Source organism: Pagrus major, chromosome 15 (assembly GCF_040436345.1).
Source record: "Pagrus major chromosome 15, Pma_NU_1.0".
Classification (NCBI taxonomy): Eukaryota; Metazoa; Chordata; class Actinopteri; order Spariformes; family Sparidae; genus Pagrus; species Pagrus major.
Window position 1 is genome coordinate 28,929,591 of NC_133229.1, and position 18,456 is coordinate 28,948,046.

An 18,456-nucleotide genomic window follows, 5' to 3' on the forward strand; every position below is an offset into this window, starting at 1 on the left:
TTTCTGCACAATCACAAATAAGTTCAAACTAAACGTTTCTTTTTGTTGCAACTTTATGTGTGTTTCGGTTCAATTTTCTCTCGTCACAACGCTGCGCTGATACTCTGGTTAGGTTTAGGCATAAAAAGCCACTTGGTTAGGGTGAGGAAAACATCGTGATTTGGCTTTGGTCGCCACAAAAACGCTGGGAAATGGTCCGACTACCTGTGAAAAATACTACTTTTTTTGTCACTTAAACAGCTAGAAATATTCCTACAGACTTGAACTGCGGTTGCCTGTTTTGCAGCCTTGTAGCTTGTAATGACACAACCTCCTTACCCTCCACCTTCTCATGTAAAACTCAGCTGATAAAGCATTTAACGTGAACGTGATAGGCCACGTCTGTTACAAATGTCAACCTTGGACGTACCTGTGGTTTGCAGAAACTTAACTGCTAACATTATATCCTGGTGACTGGGCTACAAAGTCCACATGGGGAGGAGGACAGGTCGATGGTTTAGTAAAACAAGCACAGGATTTTAATCCAGGAGACCACTGTTAGTGTCCAATGTGAAACCAAATGTCAACAGCGAGTTATTTTAACTTATATCATGCATACAAAACTTAAGTTACATGAGTAAGTGACTTATTTTTACCTCTGAACGGTAATGTTATCCTAAACTTAACCAAGTACCTTTTGCGCTTGAACTTAACCAAACTACAACTGTACAGCAAAAATCTGATACAGCTGTTGCTGCTACGCTGTAACAGTCATAATGTTTTGGGAACAGTGAAGTATATCATTCTGGGAGTCACTTGCTGTCAACATATTCAGTCGTTTAGGCATAAGGATGTGTTGACATAACATGCACTATTGTCAAACTACTGATAAACCTTCAGGAGTGAGTCTTGCAAACACCTGGAATGGTTTCCACAGCAATGAGTCTACTGTCTGACTCTGGTACATAAACGAATCTGCGAGACACAAACCCCTCAGACAGTCTCTCTTCAGTATTCTTTGGATTACATGCAACAGTCTGGCACGAATGTAAAGCGTTGAGGGCAGTGAGGTGTCTGTCAGAGCTGGAGTCACGGCTGAGTGTAGTCCAGTATACAGGTTTGTAACGTTTAATCACCACGAGCATTGCTTAAAACGAACACATAGTGAGTTTGTAATAATGTTGAATGATGCAATTGTGATCACTGGCAGCTAGTTTTGCTATATACAAGCCGGTGTAATAGCTTTTTGTATGGCAGTAGCAGAGTGTGAATCTCCAGAACTACAGTACAGGTCTGCTTTTATGGCACACAAGGCTTTTAAAAAAGCCTAAAAAATAAAGCATTATCTGGTCTCTTTGCAAAGCTCTTTGGTGGAAAAAACCCTTTGCTTGTGTCATTATTGGTGATAACACTGAGAAGCCAGATGAGATAAAGTCCAATGGAAAACTGACAATCTGACTGAAGACTGAGAATGAGTCAAAGACAAGTCTTCAGACTGTAGAAAGATATCATTGTGGACGTAAAAATAAGAATAACCACATTACCAGAACTCTAGTGTTTATGTAAATATACCTGAGGTAACGATGTATATGCAGACATTGTTTACTTTCTATCTTCTAATTGTATTCAGGATGGGTTCTAGTCCTATGAAGTCTGTAAAACCATTCATTTGCTTGAAACCTGTCCTCCCAGCTGTGTCATTACTTTCTTTTTCCTTTGGAGCTGTAGTCGTGAAGACTTCAATAATTAATGACAAACTATTCCTGTAAGTGCTGCTCTGGAGCTGCGGCTCCAACCACACAGCTTTATTACAAACGTGTCCAAACCGCCATTTAAAGGAACAACGGTTATTCCAACAAATGTTGCGATTTAAGTCAAAAGCGCTTTCGGGAATTGCTTATGGGAACGTAGTTATCTGCTGAAGTTAAGGCTAATCCTATCTCTGCAGTGAGACGTCTGAAACAGTCACTTTACACAAAGGCTCTAACTCCGGGTCCTTATCCGTGATAATATGAGTATATTCAAGTGAATCCGCTGTGGAGAGCTTAATCAAAATAACCTTTCGGTGCGGTTGGAAAGTGCCAACATAATGTGGACTAAAGGGGTAAAAGATGCATATTTAAATATAACTGTGCTAATGTAGACACAAACTAAACTGTGCAGTGTGTCACACAGACTAGATAAAGAAGGGAAGCAGTCAAATACATTTCTTTCTCAGTACTGGGATTCATTTTGAGGTAGACCGTTGTCCTCTCATCCTGTTGGTGCTTCATCCAGATGTCTCTGGTCCAGATCCTTCTCAACCAGTGTTGGTTTGTCTTTGTTCATAACTGTCTGTAACGTACTGCTTCAGCCACTTTTACCATCTCTTCGTTCTCTCTGTGAATCTCAGAGTCTTGCCTGTAGTGGTTGTGGATTTGGATGCCTCTTTCCAAGGGTGTCAGATACCGACATTTTGTGGTTTTTTGGTGTGCCATATAGACACAGTGGGTATCCTTTAGCATCTGTATGAGATGCACCAGTTAGCTTTAAGCTAACTCAAATGTAAACCCTTTCACTGCAGGATTAGATGATCAGAGCAAAACAGATGTTTTAAGCCAAACCATAATGTTTTCCTAAACCTTACCAAGTGTTTTTTTTTTGTGCCTAAACAAGAGAGAAACATTGAATCTAAAAAAAATAAGTAAAGTTTTAATTCTTATATTATCTGTGGTTTTGCAGAAACATAATTTGCCAACATTTATTCTGGTGTTTTTGTTGTCTATGAGAAGTAAAAAACTTTGGTTATGTTTTTTTTGTCAGAATAAAACAAGATCACAAGAGAAAAAAACATGATACTGATGATAAAGACTGAAACTGATACAGCCTGTGGTCTTTAGCTTTCTATGTCTCATAGAAACACATCTGCACACAGTCTCCATCCTCCCCCAATCTCCCACCTTAACAACCGCCCACATCATGCACACACACACACACACACACACACACACACACACACACACACACACACACACACACACACACACACACACACACCCCTCTCCAATCACTCTCCTCTACGCCTGCCTTCCATCTTTTGCACTTTCTCTCCAACCCAGCCCTCCTCTGCGGGTGCTGATACAGTGCACTAATCACCAGCTCGATAAATCAATGGCCCAGCCAATAACCATTACTTCAAATTAGAGCTGCTTGCTCCTGTGAGGGAAAGCAGCTGACACCTTCATAAAGGCTCCTTTCATTAGCGGCTATCGACCTGGCCGAGCTAGCACAGAAACCTGCAGGACAACACACACGGTGGGGGGGCAGCAACAGCAGGAGGGAGGAGTGAGGAGGAGAAGAAAGAGACAGACAGTTAAAAGGGAAGAAAACCAAAAGTTGGTTCCAGTAAATAAATCTTGGCTGCAGATAAATTCCCTCTGCCAGAATTTATCCTCCTTGAACAGATGGGATTGGGTTCACTGCGTCGGAGAGAGGCAGAATTACTGTACTTGTGTGTGTGTGTGTGTGTGTGCGCGCTTGTTTTTGAGGCAGAAAAGGGATTGGTGGATGCATAAAATGGCAGCCTTTCTCTCTCTCTCTCTCTGTCTTTCTTTCCATCTCTTTTGCTTCCTCTTGATCCGTCACAAGCAGAAAACTGGTGCATCAATGTGGGTCAGATGTAAATGAGCGCTGCGGGTCGAGCTGGTGTTGCCCTCCCCCCCCCGGTGGGATCCCCCAGCTGAGCATCACCTCATGTTGTACGGCAGCCACAGTCACACTGTTGGTTTATACAGTAGATCACTTATGTAAGGGGGCAGTCTTATGATTTCTTTGTGGCTGGTGTTCACTCCCTGACCCACAGATGGCAGTGTGGTATAGCCAGTTTGAGCTGAAAGTGATGGTCATCATTGTCCAGTCTGCTGTTTGAGACAGCACAAAGCCAGTTTCAGGTCAACATACTGCCCATGGAGAAATAACACCACAGACATTAAAAGGGTTTTATGAAAACAGGCACAGATCCTGGTGGAGCTCAACACAACAGCAACACATTTACCTGTAATGATTCAAGTTCCACCAGCGATGAATGCTTTTGCTGACATGCATTTGTTTTTACCTCAGCTCAGCTTCACTGGGCGGTGTGTTAATGACTGCTCTGTGCTCACATGAAGACAGTCTTCACCAGATAAAAAAAAAAAAACACTCGCTGTTGATACACATGCCTCGTGTAGAGGCTGCTAAATGTCAGAGGGATGCTACTCAGGATACAAATTGTCCGACTGACCCTGGAGGGAGGCTGCTGCTCACGTGTGATCTCCACACCGGCGGTCAATATTGTTGTCCTTTAAAGATTTGAAGGCACTGATTGTGATTGTGGTTCATTTCAGTCTATAACCTTAGCAGTGATAGGTCAGGAAGGATGCCAAATGACCACTGTAATGGTCAGATGGGTGCTTTGAGGACAGTTTATTTTGTCCTTTAGGTGTGAGGTCAACCCAATTGCCAGAATAAATGTTAGCTAAGTACGTTTCTGCAAAAGCACAGATGAGTTCAAACTGAATGTTTCTTTGTTGCAACTTTGTTTGTTTAGATCAAATTTTCTATTTCTCTCATGTCACAACTCTGTGCTTATACTCTGGTTAGGTTTAGACACAGAACACACTTGGCTATGTTCAGGAAAACATCATAGTTTGGCTTAAAATACCTGTTTTGATCGGCACAAATGTCCCAGGGTCTCCTTCAAAACCCTCGCCTCTGTTGCCACAAACAAGGCTGACTTCCCATGAAAATTGTCCGGTTTTGGTCGCCCGGCTGAAAAGGTCTCCAGCTCTCCATGAAAATATCAAGTGGTGTTACATTTACAAATGCTGCAAAGCAAACTTGAATTCTGGTCGCCTGTCTTTGCACATATGTTACCCTGAACAATGTTCAAACCCAAAATGTTTGAGGTTTTATTTGGTCGCCGGACGTCTGGAAGACAGTAAGAGTTTGAGGAAGGAAGTTGGTGATTTTGTTGTTTAACAATAAAGACAACACCGTCCATGATCCCTGCAGTCTTTTGTTCTGTTTTGTTTTAATTGAGAGATGCCTAGCAGCGGAAATTACATATTGTTTGTTCAAGGTATTTTTTAATTTTACTAACTCTGCTTATGTATTCTTACTTTTTATTGTCATTTTTAATTTCTTGGTGCTTTTTTAGTCAGTTATATCTCATTCAGATTCTGAAATGACATTTCGCAGTTTCTATTTTTGGTCGGCAATTTTGATTTTCTTGCTGCATCACAAACAGCAAAACCTGAACTAATAAGATTTTAAGAAGTTTCACTACCCTTCGTTTCCCTTCACTACTCATAATTTTACTTGTTCTTATCAGTCATGGGGAAACACACAAAGGTCAGAGGGACAACAAACACATCATGAATTGTCTCCTGGGTTACCATATCCCCAAAACTAATTAAATAAAATCTAGGCCTCACCACAGTTAGGCAAAGGAGTATTACACACTGCTGTTGAAAACATGATGCTTAACGTTTAACCTCTAAAACCCAAATACTGACCAGTATGTGAGTGTAAATGTTACTCATGGTGAGCAAAAGTTAAATGAAAATGTAGTCCCACTGAATTATAAAATTAATCTCTCCCGTCTTCCTCACACAGAAATGTAAGATCAAATTTCACACTTAATTATATCTATTAAAAGGAGGAAATGTACTTTAAGTCTCTTTAGAAACAAAATACTGCAAATGAGACAAGTTTAAGGTGCGTTAAAGATGTTGGATGATGACCTACATAATACCCCAGAGTTTCCTTTAAGATGAGGCTGTACGCTCAGGTTAATGTGAGTCGTTTTGTCTTTGTTGCTGGGTATCAGTGCTCACCTGGAACTTAACTGACATTTCATAATGTATGTTTGTCCCACATTAATTAACACATTAATTAGTACCACCCTCAGGTGCCCCTAAGGGCACAGTCATATATGCACAAACTTAACCTTGGTGTATATACACCTCTCGTTCACCGTCTGTCCATGCAAGCGAAGGGGCGAATAAAACATTTGCTTCCAGCAGCAAAGTAACTTTACATCTTGGTTTCGCCTTCGACTTTGGTGAGTGAAGTCACAGCCTCAATCGAGAGCAAAGTTGTTGTGTGTGGTTGACCCGTCAACAAACCAGCAACCTGAACTCAGTGAGCCTCACATCCTACACTGCCCACACTCAGCACAGGCCTTAATGTTTGAGGATACTGCAAGGAACTTTCAATTTTTGTTGACAGCATATTATGATGGTGATACAGTACACGTCTCAAAATTTGTTAGGGATACTGGGATACTTTTATTTATTCTGTGACATATCTGAATTTTTATTTTGTGTTTTGTGAATATGATTGATCCCCAAAAAGTAATGCAACACATTTCATTTGACTTTCATTGCATATCCATGCACATGCACCTATATCCCAATATCCCTCACTAATTTTGAGTCGTGTAAACTCTATTTTATTGCCACCAGAATACAGAGCAGCTTCTTTCTTCAGGCTGTGAGACTCCTCATTTCATCCTCAGCACTCCACCATAAAAATATTTTTATTTTATGACTTATCAAACTTGGATAAGTTGAATCCGGCTCGGTGAAAATATGATAATCCTGCAGAAATAGCCAGTCCTTTTGCTGATTTTCTTTTTAGGCACTGTGGTACCAAACATGGCAACCTTACCACGATGACAACACTCTGGCAATCTGCAAGTACTGTAACTACACCAAAACTGTTGCTTGCCAAGAAATATTACCAACATTCAACATCCCCTAAACCATCAAACTGTCATATTTACATTTCTGTTTCTGTGTAGGTTGACTCAACTAGACACAAGGTACAAATAAATGTTGGACACCTCCTTTGAGATTCCTCTGATATTAGGATGACATCATACATACTGTCAAAAGCAGGTGAAACAGGACGTTCACAATGACTGCAAACAGTCTGCTTTGACCTCACATGCTTTTGAAGGGTATTCATTTATTTTACTGTCTCTCTCTCCTGTACCACCTCTGTTTTTTTTCTCTTCAGTATGGCCCAAACCATTTATCTTTATTTGAAGTGCTAAATTATAATGTTAAACATAACTCAAGTCTCTGTAATGTAGAGGACGACCCAGTTCCCCACTGATTGGCAGTCTACCAGTAACTTCAGCTCATCACATCTTCCCACCGACTGGCTTCCCTGTCGCCCGCCTGTCTCAAAGCTAATTTTATTGATGGCGCCATCTTACACAAGACAGGGAAGTGAGTCAGTTCAATTTTCTGCAGCTATCTTGTGTAATTTTTACACCTTCCTCTCCTCTCAGAGCAGTCAAAGTCAGCAGTTAGTATATCATAATTACAGGGAAATTGGCGATAGTTGGACAAGGATTGAAAAAGGCACTGGTATCCGCTCTCAGATGAAGTGAGATCGGCTGATCCCGGCTCAGCCAATCAAAAAAATGCACCGGGGACTCTTTACTATGAGGAGAAAAGGTGCTATTCAAATCTCACAATAACTTCGTAACACTCTCCTTTTCAATGTAGGAGGCTGCTCTGGGTGAGTAATTTCAGCTGAAGGATGAGGGCACATGGAAAGAAAGGCGCAAGAGAGGAGGTGAGAGGAAGGTGGATTAAGGAGAGACAAGTGCTGGAAGACAATTTTTCTGCAAAGTGAAGCTAGTTAAAACTATTTTTATAGTCGTGCTTTCCATCCTACTCGCACTTATAAGCATCTTTGACTCATCTGCTTAACTTTACATTTATGGCAATAACAGGCCAATTAAAATCCGCATTTTAGTTCTGCAGGAACTCAATTCTGTTACTTCACACATGGGCCTGTCGCTCCCGGCCTCGTCTGTCAGCATTTTTCTTTCTGTCAGTGTTACCAAAATCCATTTTGATGAATAACTCCGAGAACATACAGTATAAGCTCCAGCTTCTGCAAGATTAAACTCTGCTTTGTGTAGGACTCTCTACAAATCTGTGGAGATATCACAGCCTTACATGAGCTTCACATACATGCAGCATACATACTTTCTTTCTGGTGGCTTCTGTTCAAACAGTTGCACTGCATTATCTGCAGACTGATTACCTTAAGAGGTCATGATTTTCTATTCCCCCCCCCCCCCCCCCCCCCCTTACAACATTGACTTGCTAAAAGCCTTGAAATCTACAATATGGTACGCCAAGCACACGGCTCAGACACATGAAATATGAATGTAATATTTAGTTTTACGTGCCCATACTGTCATGCTGAACAGCAGCGAGTAACTTTATTCATTTATTCAAATGATATTCCCACTTCTGGAATAATTTCAGGTTTGATGTAAACACTCTTTATAAGTCAGTGTCCAGTGTGTGCGTCCTTGATGTGCCCAGCTGAAACACACACACTCTTCAGTAAGGGTTGTGCCTATGGGACTGCGATGTAGAGATGTTGTACAACAATACAGATGGTGTTATTTAAGAGGAATCATACAGTTCTTGCAGCATTGGACTGGAGACATACACTGTCAGGTCGCAGCAGGTATTAATTTGTGTTGGTGTGTCCTTGACTGCAGTGCTGAACTCTCTTGTTCATGACTGACTGCACTCTGACCTCGTGGGACCTCTTGATTAATTACAGCGTATAAAAAGTAAGTGTGTTGTTCTGCATTTAAAAAACAGCAGTGGTTTAAACAAATATGGGCTCTGTCGCCGTGCAAGCAGCTCTTTAAGACTCGGCGGTTCTTTGAGCAATGCTAATGTCAACACGCTAACATGCTCACAATGACGATGCATAAATGCTAATAGCAGGTAGCCTATTATGTTTCCCATTTTCACCATCTTTGTTTAGCGTGTTAGCATGTTGCATTTGTTAATTATTACTAAAGAGAAGATACGTCTGAGGCTGATGTGTATGTCATTAGTTTTGGTATTCAGTCATTAACCAGTGTTGGAAAATTTCAATTTGTTGATGATGACGTTAGTAGAGTCAGTGAATGTTATTGAGATATTTCAGTGGTGAGGAAAGTGATTCACAGACTAACATTTCCACCCTCACAGTCACACTACTAGTGTGGCTAAAAAAGGATGTAGCATAATGATGAGCACACCTCGTCCTGGTGCTTCCTTGACGCAAAATATGTAATTTCTGTTTGCCAAGTGTTGTGCGAGGCTGTTCCTCAGCAACTAGAACCAGCCAGCTCTGGAGAAGAGAGTCGGGTGCAGAGCCAGAACTTCTGGAGGAATAAACACATGCAGTCACATCAGATTCTGCTCTTGTCTGGAGCTATTTACTTTAGGGGAAGAGCTTTTGGGATTGATTTAGCGAATTTATCTTCACTCCTGTTTATCAACCTGACTGCAGCAGTGGGGCGTGGAGGTGACTTCCACTGTCAGGTGTTTATGTTCTGTAATTTTGACTGCTGACCGGAGGGGAAATGTAATTCACAGAGAGAGGAGAGGGGAAATAGAAGAAAGGGACCCAGATTCTCTGGGGAGTGCCGTTGCTAGCTTAAATGTTGCCTCAAACTCATGTGAGTAACGCAAGGTGAAAATTTGCCCTGCTGGTGTTGAACACACCATCACACAACCACCATTGCTGATGATAATCTATCTACATGACTCCAGCTCAAATGTTCATGAATGAGGTAAAGTTTAAATGTTATTATTCATGTTACCTTACGTCTCATTCACCGACTTCTCCCTTCTCTTCCCCAGAAGTTATACTGTAGTGACAGGCGACCAAATGAAACACAGTTACTTTGAGTAACCTTTTTGAATTCTCTGGGTTTGAACTTGGTTGGAAACATTTGGGATAATGCAAGTACACAGCTCAACAAAGTATAACAAAGGTCTAGTTGGTTTGCAGAAATTATATATTTAAGTAGTTTAGGTTGCCTAAATCATGCTGGTGTGTCAATATCCTACTGATCAAGTTATCAAAGCAGAAAAAAGCACTAATTTACACCAAAGGTATGAGGATTTTTTCATCGGACGCATATATCTGATGAAAACTTAACTCCAGTAAGACACATTTATTGCCAATTATTGCTCTCCCGCATGAAGAAAATTGGAACTCCACCACTGCTGGCAAATATAATTATTAATGTCAGTAATTTTATCGCATTTGGTCTACAGTGACAGATTGGATTAGATGCAGGACATTGAGATGGCTATCCTGACTGCAAGCATGCTGCAGACTTATTTAGTATTTTAATCAAGTTTTCAATTACTGTTTCTTTGGCTACAGCACCTCCTAAAGCATTCCTTCCTTATGAGCTTTCGCTGTCAGCCAAATTATTGTGTGGTGAGCTGGACAGCAGAGCAAAAAGCTGCAGGGAATAAGGCTAAGTCCCCATTCTCTCCCTTTCTCTGCCTCTCTCTCACTTTATCCAGAGTAATCCCCAAGAGCCCGGATGATAATGGGTAATGGATCTGCAGGCCCCTCCCTTCCAGAGACGCACACACTCAGCGGTGATGCTGAGGGTGCAGGTTCCTGTGTCTAACATTGTACGTCCCTGGACCTTGTATCAACGGCGATTAGCCGGCTAACAGGATTACCTCCATCTCTCCATCCATACCTTCCAATATTTGTTATCCTTTCCTCCTATGCTGCAGGTTTTTACCTCCCTTGCCACAGGTATTGGGACAAGTGAGACAGGAAATACCGGGGTGTTAAAAAGGGAAAAGTTCATGAACAACGTTAACTGTTAAAAAGTCCTGATTGAATTGAGAGAGTCAGTTATATTGGACTCTTGGGCTGTGGTGTTATTAACACTTTGCAAAGCTTTTTTTTTTCTTGTTTCATTAAAGAGAGAAGTGTGGCAGCAGTTTGTGGCCCAATCTCATACAAACTGTACAGTAAGTTTACAGAAAGTTAAATTGTAAACTGACGGGTTGCTTTTGTCAGTTATTTGGACAAAAAGTGTACGGGTGTGCTCTGAAGGTTGACTGGCGCAGTGCTGGTTCGAGCGTGGTGTGCGTGGTCTTCACTCCAGATTGGTACACAAGTTGGCAAACGCAGCTAATTCTGACTTGAATCTACAGCTTGTGTGGTGATTTTTTATTTTTTTTAAATACTAATAACATTGTGAACAATTTTGATGAATAAAAACATTTTAACACATTTTTTCATTTGAATTATTGGCTGAATCCAATTGGAGTATGTCTCTATCAGATGCTGTGGTAAAGTTTAATTTTATCTTTCAACAGTTTACAAATGTTGGCAGAAAGTGAATGTGTCGTCTCATGAGCTGCCTGCACTCCATTTATCTTTCCCTGCTCCTGCCACTGCGGAACGTGGTAAATGGACAAATGCGTGAATTATGGTCTCTGCAACAACCATAGACAGAAAAGAGCAAACTTTAGCTATGTTGGACAGGTAAAAAATGGTGATTTCTTTAATGTGTTGTTCCTTATCGATCTGATGTCTATGTTGAGCAGTGCCAGTGACCAGCATTGACATTTAGCAGCAGGAAATTACATGACATTTAGTCTTTTTCAAACAAGCATGCCTCTAATGATTTTGGCAGTATCATCTGCCATAACAGGCACACACAGTTGAGTATCCTCAGCGTATCAGTGGAATTTGTACACAATCCCGCCAAGAGGTAAAATATGAACAGAGAAAAGCAAGAAGAGAATGCTCGTGATATTACTATACGAGAAATACTGACTTTAGCCGGACCACAGACGCCAAATTAATTTTCCAGTCGATCTAGGAGTAAACAATGATCTATGGTGTTAAAAGCCACAGTAGGGTAGAGTTCAAACCCATAGTAAGCAGACAATTGTTTACCACTTTAGTAATTGCAGTTTAAGTCGAAGACGAAACTCTTTCTTTGTAGCAGGTATAACATGATATGGACTTCACGTAGAAAGAATAACACTGTAGAGAAGTAGAGGAGTGAAGATAAAGGAGAATGAGGGGATTCAAACAAAAAATTGAGGAGAATGAGTAGACACAAGGTGTCTATCTCACCGAAGTCAAGATGTGTTAAAGGAAGCAGTGTCACAGGGTTAAAGCAGCCACAAGTGCAACAGGGTTGCAATCCAAGCTTAACCCGCTCCACAAAATGATTTATTTTGTTCCTTCTTCTCTTTACATTTCTGCCGTAGAAGAGTGGGGGTCCAGAGAAAGGTTGGAAGATGGATGAAAGGCTTCACTGTGTTGCGGTGCTGACCCAACCTGGTGGTCGATATCCTAACAGAGACAAATCAAACGCCCCCCAATGTCCAGTAGCCCCGGGCCATTCAACGCATTTCAAAGTCCTTGGATCTCAACCCTTTGCAGAGGCATGAGCAGCTCCTTTTAACTGATGCCCAGCAGCAACAACCCACAGAGCTGCAGAATAATTCTCCTCATCCCCACTATAAGCACCGATACTCAAATTGCTCTCCGTCAGCTCTCATGTTCACAGGTTCATAACCTGTTTAAATATATATTTTCCATGTCTCCCTCTGCCTTTGTTCTACTCCTCAGAGTAAGTTAGCAGAAGTCTACCTTGTTAAACTCACCCACTGCTGTACAGAAAAACCTTTGAAGTAAAAAATGGCCGACTTTCACTTCTTCAAGTCACAACAGGGCAGGATGAACATACCCATGGGGGCCCAAGCCTGCCACCTTCAGGGTCCCTACGAGGACTACCCTAACAACACTGCACGTGGTAGCTGAATTATTACTGCATGCCAGTTTGATTAAACCTAATTTAATGATGAATATAAAAAAGGCTTCATACCAGATTGTTTCACGAGGTTAAACCAAGTACCACCAGCACGTGAACACATTGAACATTGTCCTTAAGTAATTTGATGAAAAGGTTATAGCTGGTTTGTTTGGTCTGCACACATATGTGCTTCTAGGAGGACCTTTTTGTTGGTTTTGACCAGCACTTCAGTACTGAGCATATTGGCTTGAGGGTGGGCTGATGGCAGCCTTATTGTAAGAATAAACTACCATGCCTTTATCTTAGAATGTATTGATTTGACATTGATTAACTCTCAAACAATGCATGCTGGGAAGTCTGCTAATATGCTGATTATGTTTCTGTAGAAACTTTCTGTAATGAGTTGATTGAACTCTGTACAGTATATTCAATCAACTGATCATTTCAAGTCAGATGATTTTAAGTTAGAAGAAGTTGTGTTGATAAGTTCAACCTGAAACAAATAAAACTTATATTTTTATGTTAAGTGATGAAAAAAGATTAATGAATTCAATTTAACTTTTTACACCGTAGCTGCTCTGGTTTTGAGATATAATTTCAAAACTTTTAGACTTATTTGTTCATATCTTTTCTTTGTTTCAAGACAAATGTCCTAGATTTTAGTCTGGCTGCTCTGGCAGCTTCAGAGACTAGACAATTTTACATATTACAAAAGAATCTTGGCAAGGTTTGTTCTTGTTTTTGAGAGCTGCCTTTTTTTGGCGTAAACCAAAGACACTAACAAATGTTATTGAAATGTAATGTAGAAGGCTTTAATGGAGCCAAATTTAAGTGGATAAATGTACTGTGAATCCAGTCTGAGCACTCTGACTACGATTCTGTGCACAGACCCCTTTTTAAAAGCTGAGATGTACTGAGACAGAAGTGATGGACATACTCGCAGCCCTACGAGACAGGAAAATAACTGAGCCTAGAGGTGTCATTCATAACTGCCGCGTGCCTCCTACATGACTGTGTAGGAGAGAACAGCTCAGATATCTATGGATCATACGATGACAAATTCACCGCCAGCCCACGCTGCTGTTGCCGTATTGGCAGCATGTACGCTCTGAGATTGATGAGTTCAAGCTAAACTGATCTATAGAGTTGACATAATGCACCAGCAGAGAGCTGCTTTTTTTTTTTTTACACTATCCAGCTCACTTAGCATGAAATAACAGCATGCTGTCGTATCTGTACAGGGACAAATCATGTTGAGAAAATCTTCACAGATACCAGCTTCATAGATGATAAGCATGACATTTCCCTGACAGCAATTAGAGCGTCCCGTATGTCATGTTGCAGCGCCGAGATTAATTCCACCATTATACTGTACTACCAACAAATAAATGCCTATTTGATCAAATAATTAAGCTTTACTGTGAATATTTCATTTTATATTCAATAAATAACCATCAAGCAGTTCAACAAAAAAAGCTGTAAGACAGACGCTGTCCATCTGTGTATTCATGAAAAATAAGGTATTAAGCATCATCTTAATCACTGAAATATCCTTCTCATGAAAGAAAAAGATCTAATTGCTCTGAGCTAGCACAGCATTTCCATTTGAATATGAGCTAAGTGTTACAGCACATTTGATTAAACTGATTGACAACTCTAACAATCATTGAAATAATTTATTCTTTTCAGCTTTTTTACAAATCCAACAATTTGATGCCATTATAACAATCAGTGTGTAAATTAGGGGACACATCCGCTTCAGCTTGTTGCTTCGAGTGAAGACCTGAGCTCTCTAGCAAACGTTTAGCGCCGTGTATTTGAGACAGAATTAACTAATGATTATGTTGACCTCTTGGGGCACTGTGAGGAGCCCCACATTTTAATTTTGTATGGCACCATAAAATTTGTAATATAAAAACAGTTGGGTGTGATTCTTTTCCTGTTTTCAAGGATGTCCGTTTTACCCAACAAACTCTGCTGTCACCCCAATCCAGAACTCACCAGGAAAAAAAAGGACACACAGACATTTGGAAACGACCAATTCTGACTAGGGAGTGTAACGGTACATTTGTCCTGAACTGTTACAGCACGGACATCACAGTTGGTTCATGCCATCATACGAAGAATAACCAACTGCTGTTAGTGTCCAGCGTGAAACCAGGACTTAATGGAGAGCACCTTTAACTTTGTAACATAATAAAGCAACGTCATGTAGGTAATGAAATGTAAGTTACACAGGTATGTTTGCAATTGAAATTACAGAAGTAATGTAGTGATTTTAACCCAAACTACAATGTTTCGTTGCTATTACCTAACAAAACTCTGACTGTATGACGAAGTTCTGGTGCGTGTGTCTCTAGTAAGCTGCATGGTGGTGTAGTTTTGGGAGATGCAGACAAATGACCTATTGAGTTGTTTAGGTATGATGATTAGAGGGCATCATCCGGATGTGAAAGCAGACATGACAAAAGAAATGCATAAAAATACGACCTATGCACGCGTGCTCCCTGTTTACTGCTTAATGCATTTAATGAACTAGGTGGATACTATAACTTGCACTACTCTCTGTTGATAATAGATTAAAAGAAAGCAATGCATTTATAATTTATTTAACTTTATTCCTGTTGAACCAAACCCAAACTGTGACCCCACAACCAAATTACATACCACAGCATGACTTCTGCAAACTCCCTAATACTGACTAATACTCTTTAACTCCCAGAGAGATCTGAGCTGGGTTCAGGCTGAGGTCTGGAAGTTTAATATGGAGAAATTGACTGAAAATGAAGTGGTGTTTTTATTTTATGGAAATGATGAAATGCTTGAATGATTAGTCAGCGTACCTGCGTAATGGACGGTGTTCTACCTGGATGTAAAAAAGCAAAGGTGACGTCTGGACATTGTAATTGGTTTGAGCGTTACACAGCTGATATCTATGGCAAAGCGTCAATTATGTTGATGACATGCAGCACCGCGGTGACTTAATGGAAAGCCACTTTATAGTGTGATTACAGGGCTAGCAGCTGTGTGAATCATCCTGGAATTATCTCGTATAATAATCGTAATAATACTCTCGTAACAAGATGTTTCACTTTCTTTTCATTCCACTGACATGGCATGAAAGCAGCATATAGGCAGCGGGTGAAAGATGGATCCACTCACAAGATCAAGATTGCTCCAGGATCAAAGAAAGACATTTGAGAAATAAAAGCAGCAACTAACAATTGATTCATGGCTCATGGAAGGCAGGGAGAGTAGAATGATATGCCAGAGATGGTGACGCACACAGTCCTACAATAAATGAAAAAGAAGAAGTCAAGGAGAAGCTGGAATAGAGCTCTGAATATTAAGAGATTGTGGAATAATAAAGGCAAAACATGAGAGAGATATGAAGACTCCAAGACACCTTGATATCATATAATATTCTCAGTATTTTGAATCCAACATGATGATTTCCTTGTTAGAGAAAACAAGAGATCATTATTTTTTTTATATTTTGGCATATTTATCTTGAGAAAAACACTATTTTTCCTTAAAAATAAATTATTCTCTTAATAAAAAAATCTTCTTGATAATTAGACAACAAACCTCACCTGTAATGATGAGATAAGAATATGATTAAAAATCTGTCATCTTGGGATAAGAATATAAGAAAAGAACAGATATGTCTAACTGAACTTCGCCCAAATTTTTATAAAGATTAGGTAGAGTGTATACATCCTTAATGCCGCTGTCTGAATAGCAGCTGCTGGTCATTAAGTCCAGCTTTACTGGTCAGCATGTGTCAGTGGCCTGAACGTGCTGAGTGCATATTAACCACAGGGGCTCTAACACAGCACACTGCTCTGCTGTCTCCGGCTGTGTCGTCTTAGTTAAGCTCACTCTGCACCATAGTTTGTTCAACATATGTTCAAATATAGTTCCTGTTTAAATTCCCAGACTTAATGACCCAGCCGTTCTGCACATTTAAAATGTTGTAGTGTGTCACTGTAGCCAGAGGAGCAATGCTCAGTGGAGCAGCGAGTTAAGGCGCATTTACTCCGTATGTTTAAGAGTTTAAGTCAAGATCTAGACGTGTGTTTCACAGTGCAGCTACGTCAGAGTAATCCACAGCAGCCTAATTTATCACATTTGCAGGAAAAAAAACAACAAACAAAGAAAAAGCCTCTAAATCCTGTTGGGAAAAACACTTTGTCTGCAATTAGGACTGATTGGTAAGGCATCTGCAGACACACTTGGCTGACCTGCGCTAACCTGTGTGTTTCATCCTCATTAATGCCCTAAAACATACAGTTAAACAAGTGGAAGCAGAGCGCAGCACAGGGCATGAAATAAAGTCAGAGATGTGTATCGCTCGGTATATTTTGTCTTTGATCTCGATGAAACTTTGTCACAATGGAAAATAAAATAAAACCCCTCTTGGCGATTATTTCTTTTGAAAGCATAAAGCTGTCATCTTATTAATGTTAAACATTCAAAGACTGTTGTTTGTGAACCTTCAATATGAAACTGAAAGCATCTTAAGAAGATCTTGCAGCAACCCTCCTGACATGCATTCACTTTTGATCGTGGCACTGATACAGCTGAGAGCACTGATGCTGCCAAAGGTTTGTTCCTGTCTCTCTCTCTGTCTCTCACTCTCTCTTGCTCTGTGTGTGTGTGTTTGTGTGTGTGTGTGTGTGTGATTAAAGAGAGTGTTTAATGATTGAAGAAGGCTGCAGAGCACAAGCCAGACATCTTTGATGTGCTGAAGGTTGCTTTCAGAGCGGAGACGCAGGTGTTGGTAGACCTCTATTTGTCTTTCAGTCAAGCAAACATCAACTCGGGGCTCGAAAAATAACTTCTGGACAGTTATGCAAACGAATGCAGGCGCGTGGATACACACTCATTGAAAAAATTATACTTGCACAGACAAACTCCCGCACACACAAACACACGCACACACACACAGACACACAGACACAGACACAGACACACACACACACACACACACACACACACACACACACACACACACACACACAGACACAGACACAGACACAGACACAGACACAGACACACACACACACACACACACACACACACAGAAACACACTACTTGTACGCAACCTGTGTGACTTGTTGGAATGAGATGACTGCTTCTGACATATCAGTTTGACCCTGGCTTCACCAGGGTCGCTAGTGTGGTGGCTACAAATGTGTGTGTCTCTCTCTCTCTCTCTGTGTGTGTGTGTGCGTGCGTGTGTGTGGTGTCAGGGCTAATGTGGCGTACGGTGACATTCTGATAAATCTCCAGGCGGCCTGTGCTCTGCCCTTTCACAGCTGCTGACTATGTTAATGGAGAGTGCAGATACAGAATGTGCTCTCCTGTCCCATCCCCTCTGCAGACACTTACAGTAGAGATGGATTCGATATTTAAGCCGATACAGCCTGCAGTCCTACCTGAGGGACGAAGCCCAGCGTTTAATTTAAATGCGCTGTGATAGAAAACAGAATTGGTGAATGGATATCCCCTCGCCCTCTGCCCAGGAGTATCAGCATTGTGCCGTAGAGCAGAACACTTAGAGGGCAAACAGCCTCAGGAAAGAAGTCCATTTGCCACCAGCTACAAATCATAGCTGCAGTGTTTTCCATGCGGTCATTGCTGCAAAAACAGGATTCACAAGTCACCTTAACACATTTTAAAGCTGCAAATGAAATTATAAATGCCTCTTGTGGATGTCTCCAGTGGGTTAGAGGCATCAAAGCCAGCACTCCTTTCATCATCATTTACGCCTCTCCAAATGTCAAATGTCTCTTCTGTTCTTCCATTCTCTTTATTGTTCGCTCGCATG